This window comes from Hipposideros armiger, unplaced genomic scaffold (genome assembly GCF_001890085.2).
Source record: "Hipposideros armiger isolate ML-2016 unplaced genomic scaffold, ASM189008v1 scaffold_41, whole genome shotgun sequence".
Taxonomy (NCBI): domain Eukaryota; kingdom Metazoa; phylum Chordata; class Mammalia; order Chiroptera; family Hipposideridae; genus Hipposideros; species Hipposideros armiger.
In genome coordinates, this window is record NW_017731391.1 from 4,963,606 (window position 1) to 4,981,129 (window position 17,524).

Genomic DNA, 17,524 nt, shown 5'->3' on the forward strand with positions numbered 1-17,524 from the left:
ACAGTGCTCAAGCAGTAGTTCCCCATAATCAGAAGTGTCTGGATGCTGATGGTAACCACTTTGAGCACCTCTTGTAATTGCAGAAGTCAAACATGACTTGTATTCATCTTTTATTATCAGTATCTATTGAGTATTACAATTTTAATACAGGTATCCTTTCTTAAAATGTGTATACATTTTTTGGCACCCTCTGTAGTTCTAGAAGAAGGTGCCAAAGCGGGGCTCTGGGCCAATCTGTTGAAAGCCAATTCCCTAAAATTCACTTCATGAGCAACCAATTTTTGACTCATGAGGGGGGTTTGTTTATAAGTTTTAGCTTAGTTCCTGCCCCTACCTCTACCTCTCCTTGCCCTTCCCTCTGAACTTGACCTACCTCTCTAAAAAAAACAGACTAGGCAAACCTTTGAGACAGGCCGAGGGAAAGCAGAGGGCTGGTGTGGATGAAACTAAAACTTTTTAAACATCCCCCAAATTTTGCAAATTGGGTATTTGGCAAATTGTTTTTCAGTAAATTAGTGGTTCAGCAAATTGACTTGCTTCCCCAAAGCAGAGCTATCTTCTAATGGTTTCTTTCCTACCACAAACTCTTGTCTCACACTCAGTTAAAATAAGGAGGGGTGACATCTGCAGACATGCACACCCAGCTATGCACATATGCACACCACGAGATGACATGTGCACACCTGTAAGCACACACCAGTTATGGAGTTTGAATCATGAGGTGAAGAAAGACTTCTCAACGGTCATCTCTTTCCCTCATGCTAAAATCTTGCCTTATATTATGCTATCTTGGAAACAAAAATCACCAGAATTCTCCTGTTTAATCTTTCTGACCACGGTGAGTCTTTTAGTTATTAAAGTTAAATAACCAAATTTAGAATCATTCCAACCTGGATCCCCATGCACAGTCCCTTTCTAATTTACTTGGTTGTGAATCTTTCCCAGTAAGGGTCCTGTGTCTATAAAAGCATCCGTCTATTCAAGGGTTATTGTTTCATCAAATCTCAAATGTCTTAAATGCCATTGTCTCCCACTGCATGTCTTGTTTCTTTGGCTGCTACACACTCTTATCCTTTGTTGCTTACATTAGAATCTAAGCCCGTTGGGAAGGAAATTTGAGAAATTCAAAAGAAAATGGCAGAGGAATACAAATTAGAACAATGAAATATTACTTGTAATGCATAAAATTGGCAAAGAATACAAAAAGGAATTATACCAGTGTTGGCTCATAATTGTTCGTGAAAATACAAATTGGCACAATGCTTCTAGAAGGGCATTTGCAAACACACTCTGAGTACTTTAAAATATCCGTTGATCTTCAATTTCTCTTCTAAGGCTTTTCCTAAGGAAATAGAAATGTATATAAAAATTATTATGCCAGTGATGTTTACCATTGTGGAAAAGGAAAATGGAAATAGCTTTAATGTTCATCCTTATGTTACTTACTGAATATATTACGCTACAGTTATATGACACATAAGAGATCCTTATGCAAGCATTAAAAATTATCACAATATATTAAATGAGGAAAACAATAGATTTTTAATCAGTATGTATAATATTGTAACACTTTGCAGCCTAGCATATGTAACATCAGAAAAAAGGTCATCAGTTTATACACTGAATTAAATAACAATTATCACTAGGTAAAAGAAGTAAGGGTGAATTGTATCTTCTTTTTTTCCCCAGATTTCTATATTCCACGTTTTCTAGTCAACATGCCTTCAATGAAGTAAGCTGGGTTTTGACCTCTTTCTTATTTTTTAAAAAATAATTTAATGATTTCCCTTATGACATAATTAAGAAAGAAAAGGGGTTTAAAAAGCAGCCCTATTACCTATCATAAAAAATCCGTACTACTCTTTCTCTCCCTTTTAACAAGTATCTATCTATCTTTAGAATATGGTATCAAAAAAGACCACCAACATATTTGACGGAAATTTTAAACAAAACCACACACACACACACACACACACACACACACACACACACACACCTTAAATGGTCAAATAGCAGCAAGATATAATTGATTTCAAAAGAAGAAAATCAGGCGATATTTAATTTCCTGTTCGTTTGCTAAACTCAAGGTCTTTGTTGATAAATCCAGTAAATTTGGAGAGAAGTTGATTTCCTCTCTACCTCCCTCTCTCCCTTTGAAAAACAAGCTGTATTTAACACCGCAGCAAGGTCTGATGTAAGGCGCTGGTGGTACCACTAGCTGCATGATGGGAGGACAGAAAACGCGGATAGAAAAAGATACACTACGCACATCAAGCACCTAGCTCAGCGAAGGCATATAGGAACTGCTCGGGAAAGGGTGCCTATAATAACTATTATTATTTAGCCTAAAAAAAAAAAGAAGGAAGGAAAAAAAGGGAAAAAATCAGGACAGCCCCTCTTGAAAAGCAAACAGGAGCACTGAGCTAGCTTTACCCGGTTCACAGGCAGCTGACAGCTGTACGCAGCAGCAAGTCAACCAGAAGAACTAACTACTGAGCCGTTTCCAGGGTTTCACGGGAAGGATGCAGAATCCTAATAAGAGTCCGTCCTCCCCTTTGGGGAAATGGGCCACTGGGCCCCCCAGATGTGCCTCATCCCCGACTCAGGCCTGCGTCAGCATCCGCGCGCGGGCTGGGTAGTTACCGGACCGGAGCATGCGCCCTGAGCGTTGCATAATCATCCCGGCTGCCTCTCGCCCTAGCGCTTGTCGTAGGGTCCCCCTTCTGGAGAAACAGGAAGATGCAGCTTTCGCTGACATCTGCTCCTTGCCCCAGGCTTTCTCCACTTACTATAGTATTTTCTCACTATGCTAACACTAGAAGGGAATTTTCTGCGGAGAAAAAGAAGCAATGAGCCTTAACCCCACAGCACAAAGCATCCACTTGGGCATCAATCAGTAGCCAGTTTCCGTGGGAGGAAAGGCTCATTCTCAGCAGTCTCTCCACATAGTCCAATCTAGCCTTAAGCCTGTGCACTGAAGGATGGAGAGGGCAGGCCTCCCTGTGATGGAGCAGAAAAGGGCCAGACAGGATTTCTTAGTGCCTGGGGGAATGTGAAGGGGCCAAGTTTGCAGCCTTCTCATGCTTTTAACTCCACATCATATCTTAGGATCTCAAAGATGCTCCGACCACGGGGATGTCCTAAGCTTTTTCCTTTCCCCTTACTCTGATCTCGACAAACAGTCTGTCACTTCTATAGTACTGCAGCGATGTCCCCGGATGTGTAAACTGTTGCCCTCATCCAGCCATAAGAATATCAGAGGTGTACGGTCTTGCTTCTAAATCATCTCTTGCAAAGTGTTCTGACCTCTGAGCTTGGGTGGGCTCTCGCTGAACATTTCTCATATCACTGTGCACTTTCACTAGAGAAACGGGGTATTGCTATTGTTCCGCTGAGAAAAACTTAACTATACTGTCACCCTCTCTTTGCTCAGCTTGTGACAGATGTGACGCATCTCCCACCTGAGCTGTGGCTTAAGTGTTGCGGAACTGAGCAGAGGTTGAAGGGTCCTCCGTTTTGTGCAGGCGAAGGGCGTGGGCTCCCACAGTACTCTCTCTCTCTCTGGATCTTTTAGGAAATTCATGCCGTTTAATTTTTGTCCAAGCTATTTCTGCTTTTGTTTTCTCATGGCTCTCAATCCTCGCTGCACTGTAGAATCACCCAGAGAGCTTTAAAAAAAAATCACTGATGCTCGGGCTCTGCCCCAGGATAATTAAATCAGAATCCCTGGGGAGTGGAGCCCAGGCATCTGTAATTTTTTAAGATTCTCAGGTGACTATGAGGATCACCAAGGCCAAGAATCACTGCCCTAGTCTTTATCTTCCCAGCTTGTAGCAGGACCTTATACAAATAGGAAATCAGCAATATTTCATGAATGACTAAATGAATAAATTAATGTATTAGGCCTGGGAAGGGCAAAAATGGATGTATACTCCTTTATGACACATATGTAAAAATGTTGTGATTAACAAATTAATGAATAACTAAAAATACACCATACAATAAAGGCAGCCTCAAAACCAGCGGTGGAAAGCTCTGAGGATAGCCTTAAGGGGATGGGTCAGGTGGCTAATCTGATAGGAGAAGGCCCCAAAGCAACCTGTGTTTGTTGTCGGTACAGGTCTAGTAAAGTTCTCCCTTCCTCCTTAGAGAGTAAGGGAGGGAGGACAGCAAGACAGGAAGGCAAGGAGGAGAGGGGAAAAGTTTGTCTTGTAACTGATTAGTTACTAAAAAGTTTGTCTTGTAACTGCCTGTGTTTTGGGGGGTCAGTCTGGCAGAAGCCCTTGCTGAGCACACAGAGTGAATGGAACTTGGCGTTTTATGTGTTTAAGGGAGGCAGGACATAAACCCATCAAAGAGATTCAAGGACAAGAATACACATTTGAAGCATCTAGGGAAATCCAGCCTCCCACCCAAACTAGAAGATGAACTCTTGAGACCAGGACTAGTATCTTTCTCAGACCATTCTGGAAAGTTTCTATTTTTCCACATATGTGGAATTGGAGTGGCTTCTCAAGTGAGTGCAAGAAATAGGGGAACTTACAGGAAAATTAGACAGAATTAAAATTCAATGGGATTGCAAATGGCTAAAATTCATGCAGTGAAGGGTGGTTCCAGATGGAACCTTTCTGGGGCAGGCGTGTCGCTAGAAAGGAGCCAAGTGGTTAAGAAACACACAGAAAAGAAATTGGTCTCAGGTAGGACTACGATGGTTCCAGGAGTTTTATCTCTGGGCTTGCCAATGACCAATTTTCTTAAACAACTAAGTTTGTTCCCTTTCATTCTCATTATTAGATTCTCCATATTCAAAATAGAATCAGTACCAAATTTCTGTCAGTGGTAAGGGCAGAGCAATGTGTCTTATTAGTTACGTTAGAATGATCTACTTCATAATTCTAAAGAACCAGTTCTCTCCCCAGCTAACATTCCAAATACAGCTGGTTTATTTAATGCAGCAAGGTTGTTAGGTAAACATGGCTGCTGTTAGGTAAAAGTGGAAGGAAAAAAGTTCTTTGTCCATCCTGAGGCAGGGGAGGGGGCTTTGGTGAGGTCTTAAGTACTAACAAATTTTTCTAATTTGGCATTAAAAAGTCTTGCCCACTCTAATAATTACATAATTCCAGCCCACTGTTATAATACAAACTCTGAATGTTCAAACCATTTGAAGTTTCTTCCTTCCCCCAGCTTGGGCCTAATTTAGGCTTGAGAGATGATAAGGGGATAGGGGGAGCACAGTTGGCCTCTTCACTGCTTCCTCACTTCTTAACTGCTGTTTTTTAAAATTCTTTTGGAATTGGGTCTGAGAAAATAGATGAATGGGGGAAGGGTTAGAGGCTGGTGTAGTTATCATCTACTGCTGGTGACCTCTGGCCATCCTATATGTTTGAAGCTCCTTGTAGAATGTTTGTGAGTCTTTGGAAGCCCTTCTCCTGGAGACCTTGACCTGTAGCTCCCTAGAATTGGGAAATGCCTGTCATCTGTCATCTGGTAGTTGGCTGTGACTCTCAGCTCAGTCCATGGACTCATAGTGCCCTGACCTTTTCTTGGGGTCATACTGCGGTTCCAGACATTGCCCATGGATAATTCTTTTCTAGATTATCTCAAGCCAACTCCCCTGACATGTTCACATTTCTTTTCTATAAAACTTAATCCTCTGTTCTGCTTACGTAAGGGGAAGCTAGCTTTAATTGAAGTTTGCCCCCCCCCATTCTGCTTCCTGAGACTTATGCACATTGCCTCTGACCTTTAGACTTTCAAGCATATCTCAGAATTTAGTCCTTATGTCCCCCACATTCTGAGACACACAGGTCAAACTCTCCAAAGAGTCTCCTTAAAACCCTTGGGCTTAAGGGATGGGAGCACCCACTCTTTTTTGGTTTTGGGGGGATTTAGGGAATAAAGCAACAAACTCCAGATATGTTCTCTGGACCTTTCCAGAGTGTGTTATCAAGATGCAAGTGAAGTCTAGTACTTCACTTTAGAATATAGGGGTGTTTGGCATCTGTCACAGTTTTTAAATATCTCTATATATTCTTCTATATTCATTCCTCCCTTTGAAAATAGGAGCCTACTTCCCTTATCCTTGGATGTGGGTAGAACTTAGTGACTTATTTCTAAAATCTTGAATAAAAAGGAAGTGATGATATGAGCCTTCCAAGATAAGGTCATAAGAAGGCATTATGGCTGCCTGCGTGCTCTCTTTTTCTTTCTTGAATCACTTGCTCTCAGGGAACCTGCTGCCATATTGTGAGAACCCTCACACGACTCACTGGGATGGCCCATGTGGCGAGGAACTCAGCCTCCTGAGCAACAGCCACCTGAGTGCGCCATCTTGAAAATGGAGCCCCCATCCCTAGTCAAGCCTCCACACACTGCAGCCTCTGCCAACATCTTGACTGCAAGCTAGGGAGAGACCCTAAGATGAAATCACCCTGTTAAGTTGATTCCAAATTTCTGATCCACAGAAATTGTGAGATACAGGAAGATCATATTTATGATCTTGTTGCATTATCAGGGCCCATTAATAGGAACTTCCCCTTTTGAGAATTACTAGAGAGAGTTGTTTGTGCATGGCAGAAACTATCAATGTCCCACCCACATCCTTCCCAACACTTACCGTTCCCCTCAGTACTGCTGCTTCTTTCTATAAGTACTTGTGAGTCTCTACCTGAGGGCTTCCTCTGGCCACAGGAGCCTGCTCTCCCAAATGGGTTACACCAGAGCTACTGAGAACTTACCGCCTCCAGGAGCAGCTCTCCTCCAGTGATGGAAAGAGTTAGTGGATAAATACTTCAGCTGCCTCTCCTAATCAGTGGAACAACTGTACAGTAACTCAGGGTCTCCAGCAGGATGGAGCCCCACTTGTCCACAGTGGTAACTTTCTCACTGACACTCTGTATTGGCTCCTTTCCCTTCCAGGTGTCACTTCCCATGCCACTGCCAGTGCTTCCTGAAATCATTTCCCACATAAATTGTTTATATTCAAATTCTGTCTCAGGGCCTGCTTCTGAGAAAACCCAACCTGGGTCAGCTTCTCTCTGCCCTGCTTACACTCTCTACCCTTAGGAAAGATGAACTGAGCTGATTGGTGAGTTTGAGAGAAGGAATGAATGTGGGCTGTCCCATCAGATATGAGAGTATCAGGGTAAGTGTGTGTCCTGTCTTTAAGATGCCACAGTATCTGAGCATCCAAGAGCATCATTACCAGGGTGCACTCTGCCTTTGTAGGGGGAACCTGGGATTTGGCATTGGCGACCTCAGTGGGGTTAGATAGTTAAGGTAAATCTGATTGCGGCTACAGCTCCATCCACGATTTCCAATTCAGTCTTTTCTCTACTAAACGCCTGTTGTGATTCCTAACTCTTTTCTCAAATTTTTTTAGTACTCAGGAAGGGTAAAGAAGAACATTTCTTATTTGTGTCTTAAAACTTCAGTTACTTGCAGAATACAGGGAGTAATTTGTGAACATTTTCCAATAACCCACAAAATTAATTGTAGAACATTATGCCAATCAGCACTATTTTGTTTATAAAACTAAAACCCGATAATCTTTAGTAAGCAACCTTATTAACTGTCCATCTCGGGTAACCAAGCCCTACAAAAGACTGAAAGGGAAAAACACCATGGCAGGAAAGCAAGTTTATAAGTCACGCATGTTTGCATCTAACACTGTTAGGAGAACTCTTGCAGAATGTTCTGGAATGATATTGGGATTTGTAGCTTTACAACATGAAATATCTCTTTGCTTCATGTGAATTTGTTTCTGGCACAGTGGGAAGGTCTTAGTCATAAGCTTCTGTGTCGCTTCTAGCCAAGATGGTGTTTAGCACTTACTTTGTAGCTGCATTGAGCTAAATTTCACAGCAGCTCCACACATCCCCGACCATTCTCTTCCTAGAAACAAATGATTAGAAGTAATAGATAAAATTTGTGATTTTGGGGTTTTTTGGTTTTTTTTTAACAAAAAGGATGTGGCCTACTCAAACTTAATTTTTTTTTGAAAGAAAAACAGACAAAAAACATGCAACAGAAATTAGAGCTGAATCTGAAAATACCAAGGGTGCCCAAAAAAGGTATACACATGACTTGTATTCATCTTTTATTAGTATATATTGAGTATTACAATTTTAATACAGTTTTTTCCTTTCTTAAAATGTGCATACTTTTTTTTTTTTAGCACCCTGTGTATATTGGCTTCCAGGAACAGAAAAAAGCATTTGACTTCTGTAGGGTGATGGAGACTGAACATACTCCACAGACAAGAGGAAACCGGAGTCAGAGTCATAGCATAAAACTGGGAGCTAGGGTGGTATTCTCCCCCAATAAAAGGAGACTGAGAAATGAGCCTGTTCAAGGTCAAGGGCTGTTGACTTGTCTAAGCTGCATGATGGGAAGAAGAATATAGTGGTACAATTAGTACCTGGGCCAAGCCACCTGCTAGCTCCATCCACGCACTTTCAATGTCTTGATATAATTGCTGGATAGGAGCACTAAATGACTGTGTAAGACCTGGGGCCAGTTGGAAGGAAACTGTAAAACTGCTAGGTGTGCAATCGTGAATGCAAAGAGAGAGCGTTTCATTCAAATTAAGCCTGCAAACTAAATTAGAATGTATGCAAGACAAACTATTGCTAAGAAAGAAATCGAACAAATTCAACACAGAGATGCAGTAATTTATTTTCAACAGAATACAGGGAATAAAACACTCTGAGTAGGATTAAAACGTCTTTGTATTTAACATCCAGACATTTTTCTGAGAACCTTACATCTATTACAGCATCTGATCAAGACTATAGTTGGGGGGCTATTACCCTCATTTTAGAAATGAGAAAATCAAGCCACAGAGAGCTTTAGGAACTAGCTCTAGGACATGCATCTTTTGCGGAGAGTGTAGAATTACAGATTCAACAAGAATAAGAAATGACAAACAAAACAACAAAATGTGAAATGAAAAGGAACAAGAATGAGAACTTATGAAATTAAAACAAGGACATTGTGTCATATTTTTTACAGAATATGAAAGACCATATAAAAGAAAAAAAACTTGAAAAGTGAATTTTACTTGCCTTGGGTTATAATACTTAAGTCAGCAAAAAGCCATGAAAGATTTTAAAACTTTGACAAACAAAAATTTGCGGTATATTAAACCTATGTGTATAAGCATAAATACAGTATACATATGAGTGAAAAATCATTTTGTAGGGCATACCATTTGATACCATACAAATTCAATTTTAAAATTATTCTGAACACAGGGTAACGCCCATGTAACCATCACATAAGTAAAAAATAGATTAATATTACCATTTCCCAATCTCTTCTTTTGTCTCCTGACAAACTCCTAAAGGTAACCTCTATTCTCACTAAAGTTTAGTTTTGTTTTCAAACTTTACATTAATAAAATCACTTAATATTCATTCTGTTATGTCTTCATCTTTTTGTTCATCATTACATTTGTGATGTTTATTTATGTTGTTGATTTGGGTTCAACAATCTATTCATTTAGAAGAAAATTCTATCTTCTGTCCATTATCTATCCATATTTATCAACCTGTTATCTATTCATTTGGAAGTCATACTAAATTGTATTGTATTAGTCAGGATACATTAAACTTATGTTAGTAACATAACGGTATTAAAACATCCATAAAGTCTTGGTGGATTGACTGACACAAAGTCTTTACTTCTTGCTCATGCAAAATCCACTGCAGTTCATTCAATCTCCATGGCTGTTACTGTCCATATGTGACTCAGAAACCCAAACTGCTGGGGCCTTGTGTCTCTGACATTTTAATCCATGACCTCTATACTTGCTGCCAATGGGGAAACAAAGGATGTGAAATCACAAAGGAGCTGTTTTCTGCTCTGGCATGGAAGTGACACATGCATCACATCGACCCACATCCATTTGCCACAGCGAGCCATGAAGCCCTTTTCACCGGCCCGGAGGCCTGGAAGTATTGTCTTCCTGATACCTAGGAGAGGAGAACTAAATAGTGGTGGGAACTAGTGAGGTCGATCATGTAAGCCTTAATAAAAATAATTTTAGATGTATCTAATATAAATTATATGTTGTAAGCACAGTAGAAAAAATTTTGGCTACTGTTTGTGATAAACTAATGATGAAGGAAACCTTTTTAAGCAAGATAAAGAATTCAGCTACCATAAAGAAAAAAATGCCAAATTTAATTATAAAATATGTTAAAACGTTTGTATACTAAGGAACACCATAATCAAAGATATATCTAAACAAATTAAAATGTGAGTAACAAAATATTAATGTCCTTAATGTACAATTAGACTCCAATAAATGGATACCAACAAAACCTAGAAAAAAAATGGAGAAAAGATACTTGTAAAACATTTATTGAATACATAGTTGCAGAATATTTGTGGAAGTGGTAATCAAATTGATAATGATGCTTATATTGACTAGTAATTAGTGAGAAGTTTCACCCATCAGAACTACAGAATTTGTTCAAATTGATAATTTCCAGTTCCAGTGAAGTTATAGGGAAATAGATATTTGTTTCACATACCATTGGAGGACATGTAAATTACATTAACCATGTGTATAATCTGATGTGATGTATTAAAAGCTTAGATATGTCTGCCCTATAACTCAGCGATTCCTTATCCAGGAATCAACATAAAGAAATCCTTACACAGAGCCTGAAGGAAGTTAAAGAATGTACTTTTCAACAGTGTCTGTAATAGTATAGAATAAGTGGTAACATAAATATCCATTAATAAGGGACTGGTTAAACAATTCATAGTTTATCTATTACATGCAACTCTATAAGCCACCAAAACTATAGACTTACTTCGCAAAGTGATTGTTCATTACTAACTTTTCACCAATTTCCAGGTAAATTAATGAGGGTTAAGAGAAAGCAACATAATACTAGATTACCAACTCAGTGACAGCATTCTTTAGTAGAGTATGGTCTATGTATGAAGTACTCAAAGAGCACAGAGTGAACAGGCCTTCTTTTCCTTGAAACAAATGCACGTCTCCTAGCAATTGTGAGGGGGAGGAGGAATGGAAAAATAAAATTTAAAAGGGAAGAATATAGGAGAACTGAGGGGAGAACACCGAATCACTGCAGATTTATAAAGATACAGCTTTTAATCCCTCCTTTGTTCATGAAAACAATTGCATCATGAGCATCAATTTCACTGGGAATTGACGTAAATCAATTGGCAGCATCAACCTTTCTTCCCTGTAGCCTTCCTTGGTTTTCAGTCCTCATAGATTAGGAGTTACTCTGAGTGCTCTATTACTCGGTCTTGTATCTGAGGCTTGGGAATCATTTCACACTTCAACAGATCTTTAAATGTAACATCAAGTTATCTCATAATTGACTTGTCTCTATGTTTTAACACCCCAAATCCCAGCCAAATTAAAGTGAGACCGATGGGAAAAGTCACTTGGAAAGGAGCACTAATGAAGAAGAGCCTCCACTTACTCTCTGAAAACTAAGACCCATATACTGATTTCAAATAACAGGCTACATTTCAACTCCTTGGGGTTTTTGGAACCTAAGTATGTGGAATGAAAATCCAAGAAGCAGCTAGTGCTTCTTTTGAACCTTTAGGGAAATCTCCCCATTTCAGATGGTTCTTTATCGTGGTCATTATGTATTGTCACCACCACCCCAGGTACAGAGTTCTTGCTTGGGCACTGCATTACGTACTGCTTGTGAGAACAGCTGACACTACAGGTGTCAACCTGGTGCTTGTCAACCCCATTTATACACAGAAAGAAAGCAAGAAAAAACATAGCTAGTCAGGACAACTCTAAACAACCCCCAAACGCCAAGCTGCCCAAGGACATAGTTAGCCTTCTGCTGTAGTGTAATGTCACATCCAGGAACTTGATATTGACACGATCCACCAATCTTCTTCAGATTCCCATTGTTTTATTTGTACGCATTTGTGTGTGTGTATTTAGTTCCACGTCATTTTATCACCAGGCTAGGTGTGTGTGTCCATTACCACAGTCAAGATGCTGAGCACTTCCTACACCACAAGGGTACCTTGTGTTGCCCTTTTATAACTAAACCAGGCTCCCCTCTCCAAACCCTGGCAACCATGAATGTGTCCTCCATTTCTAAAGTGCTGTCATTTCAACAATGTTATATAAATGGAACCATACAGTACTTAACCTTTTGGGATTGGCTTTTTTCATGGAATATAATTCCCTGGAGATTTATCCATGTTGTGTGTTTCAATTTCTTTTTATTGCTGAGTAGCATTCCATGGGAGGTCTACAACCATTTGTTTAATAGTTCACCTGTTGAAGTACATTTGGGCTCATTCCAATCTAATCTAATCTAATCTAATACTAATCTAATACTCATTGGCAATTGCTGTTGTCAATTTTTAAAAATTTATCTTTACCCTTCTGATAGGTATGCAGTGATATCTCATATTGGTTTTAATTTGCATTTCGCCAATGGTGAACATCTTTTGTTGTGCTTATTTGCCATCTCTCTACCCTCTTTGGTGATGCTTCTTCATGTTATTTGCCCATTTTTTAATTGTATTGTTGTTTACTATTGAGTTTTGAGAGTTATTCATAAATTTTAGATACCAATTCTTTGTCAGATATGTGGTTTGCAAATATTTTCTCCCACTTTTCAGTTTGACGTTTTCTCTTCATATGATGTTTCACAAAGCAAGTTTTTTATTTTGATGATGCCCAATTTATCAATTTTTACCTTTTATAGATTGTGAGTTTAAGGTCAAGTCTAAAAACTCTTTGCCAAACAACCCAAATATTTTATCATATGTTTTTTTCTAAAAGTTTTATGGTTTTATGTTTTCAATTTAAATCTACAATTCATTTTGAGTTAAATTTTTTCTCAAGTGAGAGATTTAGATTGAGGTTCTTTTATCATTTTCCTTTCTTTTTTTTCTTATAGATGTTCAGTTGCTCTGGCATTATTTGTTGTTAGGCTATCTTTCTTCCACTGAAATGATTTTGCATTTTGTTCAAGAATCAATTAAGAATGTTGTGGGCCGGCTGAGTGGCGTGTTGGTTAAGAGTTGGCTTGGGATGCCAGCTCTAAGCAGCAGAGCCCCGGTTTGGATCCCACATGAGGGCCAGTGATGGTGCACCCTCTGCAGCTAAGATGGTGAACAATGGCTTGACCTGGAGCTGGGCTGCCGTGGGTTGCCGGCGATGGCATGGGCTGCAGTGAAGCTGCAGTGGGCTGCCATGGGCTACCGTGAGTGGCTGGCAGCCGTCGTGAGCGGCCGGCAACTGGTGTGAGCTGCCAAGAGCCACCGTGAGTGGCCGTCCAGTGGCCGGTGACCGATCTGCCTCATCCAGGAAGAGTGCAATGATAATACCAGCATGGGCCAGTGAAGCCACGTCCTCCACAACTAGACTGAAGAACAAAAGGACAGCAACTTGCCTGTTCCCCTTCCCCAATTCCCCAATAAAATCTTAAAAAAAAAAAAAGAATGCTGTAAAGATTTTGTAGGGTGTCACATTGGCACTTGTCTTATTAGGGAGACCACTTCATGCATGGTGTAGATGCCTGACCACTGCGCTGTACACCTGAAGCTGAAGCTGAATGATATTGAATGTCAACTATAATTAAATATGTTTATAGTCATGGGATGTGGAGTACCATCACAGGGAATAGAGTCAATGGAATTTTAACAGCTATATATGATGTCAGAGGGGTAATAGATTGGGGGAGGGGGTTATCACTTTGTGAGGGGTGTAAATGTCTAACTATTACATCGTTTTGTACACCTGACGCTAATGAAAAACATATGTTCAAAACACACACGCACAATCAGTTGGGCATATTTGTGCAGATCTATTTCTGGGTTCTCTGTCCTATTGACCTGGTGTCTATCATGCTGTCAATATCACATTGTTTTGATTACAATAATAGTTAGCCTTAATATTGGGTAGAGTAACTTCTTTGTCAATATTGTTTTAGTTACTCCAGGGCTTTTGCCCTAGAGAAACTTGGGCCCATGGGGACAGACACTTCCTTTACCAGGTCCCTCTGCCACCTCCATTGACCCTGCTCCATTTCTCAGTGAAAAGGGGGAGCAGGCCCAGCAGGGAAGGATAACGCTTCCTCTAGCTGCTTATTTGTGATGGGACTCCAACTATCGTCCTTCCCAATGGTGTCAGCTCAACCGATGTTGTCAGAAGCACTCCCATTCTCACTGGGAGAATGGTGAGCCCACCTGGACTGCTTCCTTTTGCCAGTCTGGTGATCACAAAACAATGGGTCTGTGTAGTCTTCCTCTGTTGTGTGGAGGAAGAAAGATGCCCTGTTGCATATCGGGAGTGGGAAGGCAGTGGATGGGGGTAGGGAGGTTGTTACTTCGTAAGGGGTTGCATTGTTTTGTACACTCGAAACTAATAATAATAAAAAATACATTTAGGGCCGGCCGAGTGGCTCCGTTGGTTAAGAGCTCACTCAAGAGTGTGAACTCTGAGCAACAGCGGTTCAATGCCTGGCCCGAGCTGAGCAGCCACTGAGCTGCCAACAGGTGGCAGCATGGCTCAGCGTAAAAAATAAATAAATAAATAAATAAATTAATTAATTAATTAATTAATTAAAAAATAAAAAGATGCCCTGGTGCTGTGCTGTTTGTCCAGTTTTGGGGTCCAAAAGGCAGCTTACCTTCTTACCACTTTCCAGAGTTCTCCTTTGGTGTTTGAGGCATCATTTCCTGAGTTTACAGCTGTGCTTAATGGTGGAGGAACAAAGGCAAGACTACACATCAAGGTCTATCAAATAGATATTTGAAACAACAACAACAACAACACAACAAAACAAATGGATAAGCTACTGCTTAGTTGAACATAATGCACCCTGGTATAACAAGAGCAGCACATGACCCTTTATGCAGAATTGAACAGAAATTTCAGAGCCTGGACAATGTGTCCCAGATCCCCCAATTAACCAGTGTTCTGTGCTTGATTAAAATGCTTAAACTATTTTTTTTCCTTGAAAAACAATAGGGTATAGGCTAAATTCCAGTTTGAATAAATACACTGACCTTCCAAATTCCCTTGGCAGAGTAAATCACATGTTATTCTTTATATTCTGTCTTTATCTAGTGGAACAGGATGTCGATGCACCCTGAGATGGATGCTGAGCTCTATGGAGCTGCCTGGAGATGAAACACCTTTCCGTTAGTTATCCCACCAGAGTTACACCACCACCAAAGCCTGTGTATTTGAATCAGCACTCTGCTTTTCTCCCTAATTGAAATCCCCTCATTGTCCTTGCCATTGTTTTTGATTCTGCTTAATGCTTTTATGAAAATAAAGAGATCTGCTTGCCAAATAAAAAATCATGTTGATATTTCCAGTTACAGCATTTGGATGAGGGTACTAACTCTGCCAATGGATCTGTACACACCTGGGTCCTTGACCCTCTCCCATGATAGTTCTACTAAAGAGTCTCCACCTTTACTTCTCAATTGAACACCTCCAGTTAAATCTCTTTGGTCTTATTTCCTTCTTAATAACTGCTGGCCCTGAGCTCTGGTGGTACAATATTTTATATTTAGATGCCCTTCTATTTTTATTCCCAAGAGACAGAATCTTAAAAACATAGGATTGGAAAGGATTCAAAATTCACAAGATGTCCAATTCTTTCTTTTTAAGGAGGACACATTTAAACCAAATAGTTTACATTATATTTAAGAACACCCTGAGAAATAAATTTCATGTAATCTTTTACAGATACATTTTAATATTTAGTAGCTATATTTCCAAGTAAATTTCTCCATGTTGATTAGGTATTAAGCCATTCTTCACATGAAAAAAAATAATTTGTACTAGAAGAAAATATTTTACCATTTTACTATCCCTTATGGTAATTAAAAACTGAAAATAAATTTCTAGGACAGTAGTTGTTAGAATTCTATGGGTTACAGACTCCTTTAATAATCTGGTTAAAGCTGTCAATTTTTCCAAAAGGAATATACATATACATATATAAATTTCAGAAGGCTCAGGTGTCACCTAAAACCCACTCAAAGCCCTCAGGTTAAGGTCCCTTGCCTGTAGTGTAGGTAATTTTCTGTGAGAACTTCTGAAGTGTCCCTTCTCAATTTCAGAATAAGAACTAATTCAGGAAGTGGAATCCAAAATGAGGTTTGAGTGTATCAGTCATGATTCTTTGGTTATATATAATAAACAAGCTCTGATTAACTTAGAAAAAAGGCTGGAGATATATTTGAGTAACTCATAGAGTTGAAGAAAAACTCAGACTAGAAAGAACAGCAGGTGAAGTAGCAGATAATAATGTAAATGGACAGCCTCTTTGAGGTGCTCATAATGACTCAGCTTTGGCTCTTTTGTTGCTGCTACCAAAACCATAGTGGGGGATTCAGGCCAGGCAAAAGAAGCAATGTCCATTACAGGACTCACAGACTCCTGGGAGGGTAAGAATGGAAACTATCGCTATCGCTTATTTTAACTGCTCTTGATATTTTTATTATGGTGACATTTATTCTCTTCTTATTATTATAGTTTATGTCTATACACAACACACCTGTATGAATTTTGAGGAACCAGGATACACACACCAGTCCACCTCCAAGAGAAACATACTTTCAAACCACCACTTCACGTGTAGGCCAATCATATAACAGAGAAGCATAAATTCTCAGAAGATAGAGCCAGAGGCCATGGAGATCGACTGAACAAAGAGGTCTTCCTACAGTACAAAATCAGATCTGACCAAGGATCTTCCCACTCTTGGTGGGGCCTTCACCATGTCTACCCTGAGGGATTTCAGGATTGCTATGAAGCAGCAATGCATATGTCTCCTTAAAGAATCAGAGTGTTCATTGATTATTCTCTGGTCCACATTTGTATATCGTGTTTGTGTGGGGGAAATGGGCAAAAAACAAACAAAGCGATGCTCTTCTAGACAAAGACATCAGTAAAAGGTATATACTGCCACAAGTTTGTATCATTCTCACTTTAATTGCATGAATATGAGCTTCCTGGTTGCTTTAGGGAGGGGAGGTATAAATTAAGATCCTATTTGGAAAATGAAGCTGCGACTAGAATATGATATATGTCTTCTGTGAACACTGCAAAATCCCATTGTTAACAACGTGCCATCTGGTGTTATCAGAGTCTCTTAAAGGTGTGAATCTGTTTATTTTTTTAAGCTCTGTACACTGTATTTTTCAATATTTTCACTTGAAGGCCAATCTGACCCATTTTTGAAATTTGTCATAAGCTTTGTTGTTGACCCATTTTAACATCAGCCTAATAGCCCAAATAATACAAACGGTGTAGTTTATTCAACTAGAATCTGCTGAAAGGCTACTCTGTGAGGTTTTGTGCTATGAACTGTGAGTAATTAAAATGTACAATATGTGACAGTTATCACATAATCCTTGCACTTAAGGAGAATATAACCCATTATATAACAGAGAAATAAAATCTATACAAAGTATTATAAATGGTCTTAAAATGACAAAATAGTTAGTAAACAGGTAGTAAACAACTGAAGAAATA

General features: G+C 39.5%; 1 long non-coding RNA gene across 2 annotated transcripts in view; it reads left to right on the forward strand.

Moving 5' to 3' along the window:
* Nucleotides 1–17,524, forward strand: part of LOC109380895 (uncharacterized) — a 270,700-nt gene extending 253,176 nt beyond the window's left edge. The window contains exon 5 of one of the 2 annotated variants that reach the window (XR_002123579.1): nt 16,523–17,524. This is a non-coding gene — a long non-coding RNA (uncharacterized LOC109380895). Of the gene's footprint in view, nt 1–15,100; nt 15,167–16,522 lie in introns of those variants that run through there. The other variant, XR_002123580.1, reaches the window with a different exon arrangement.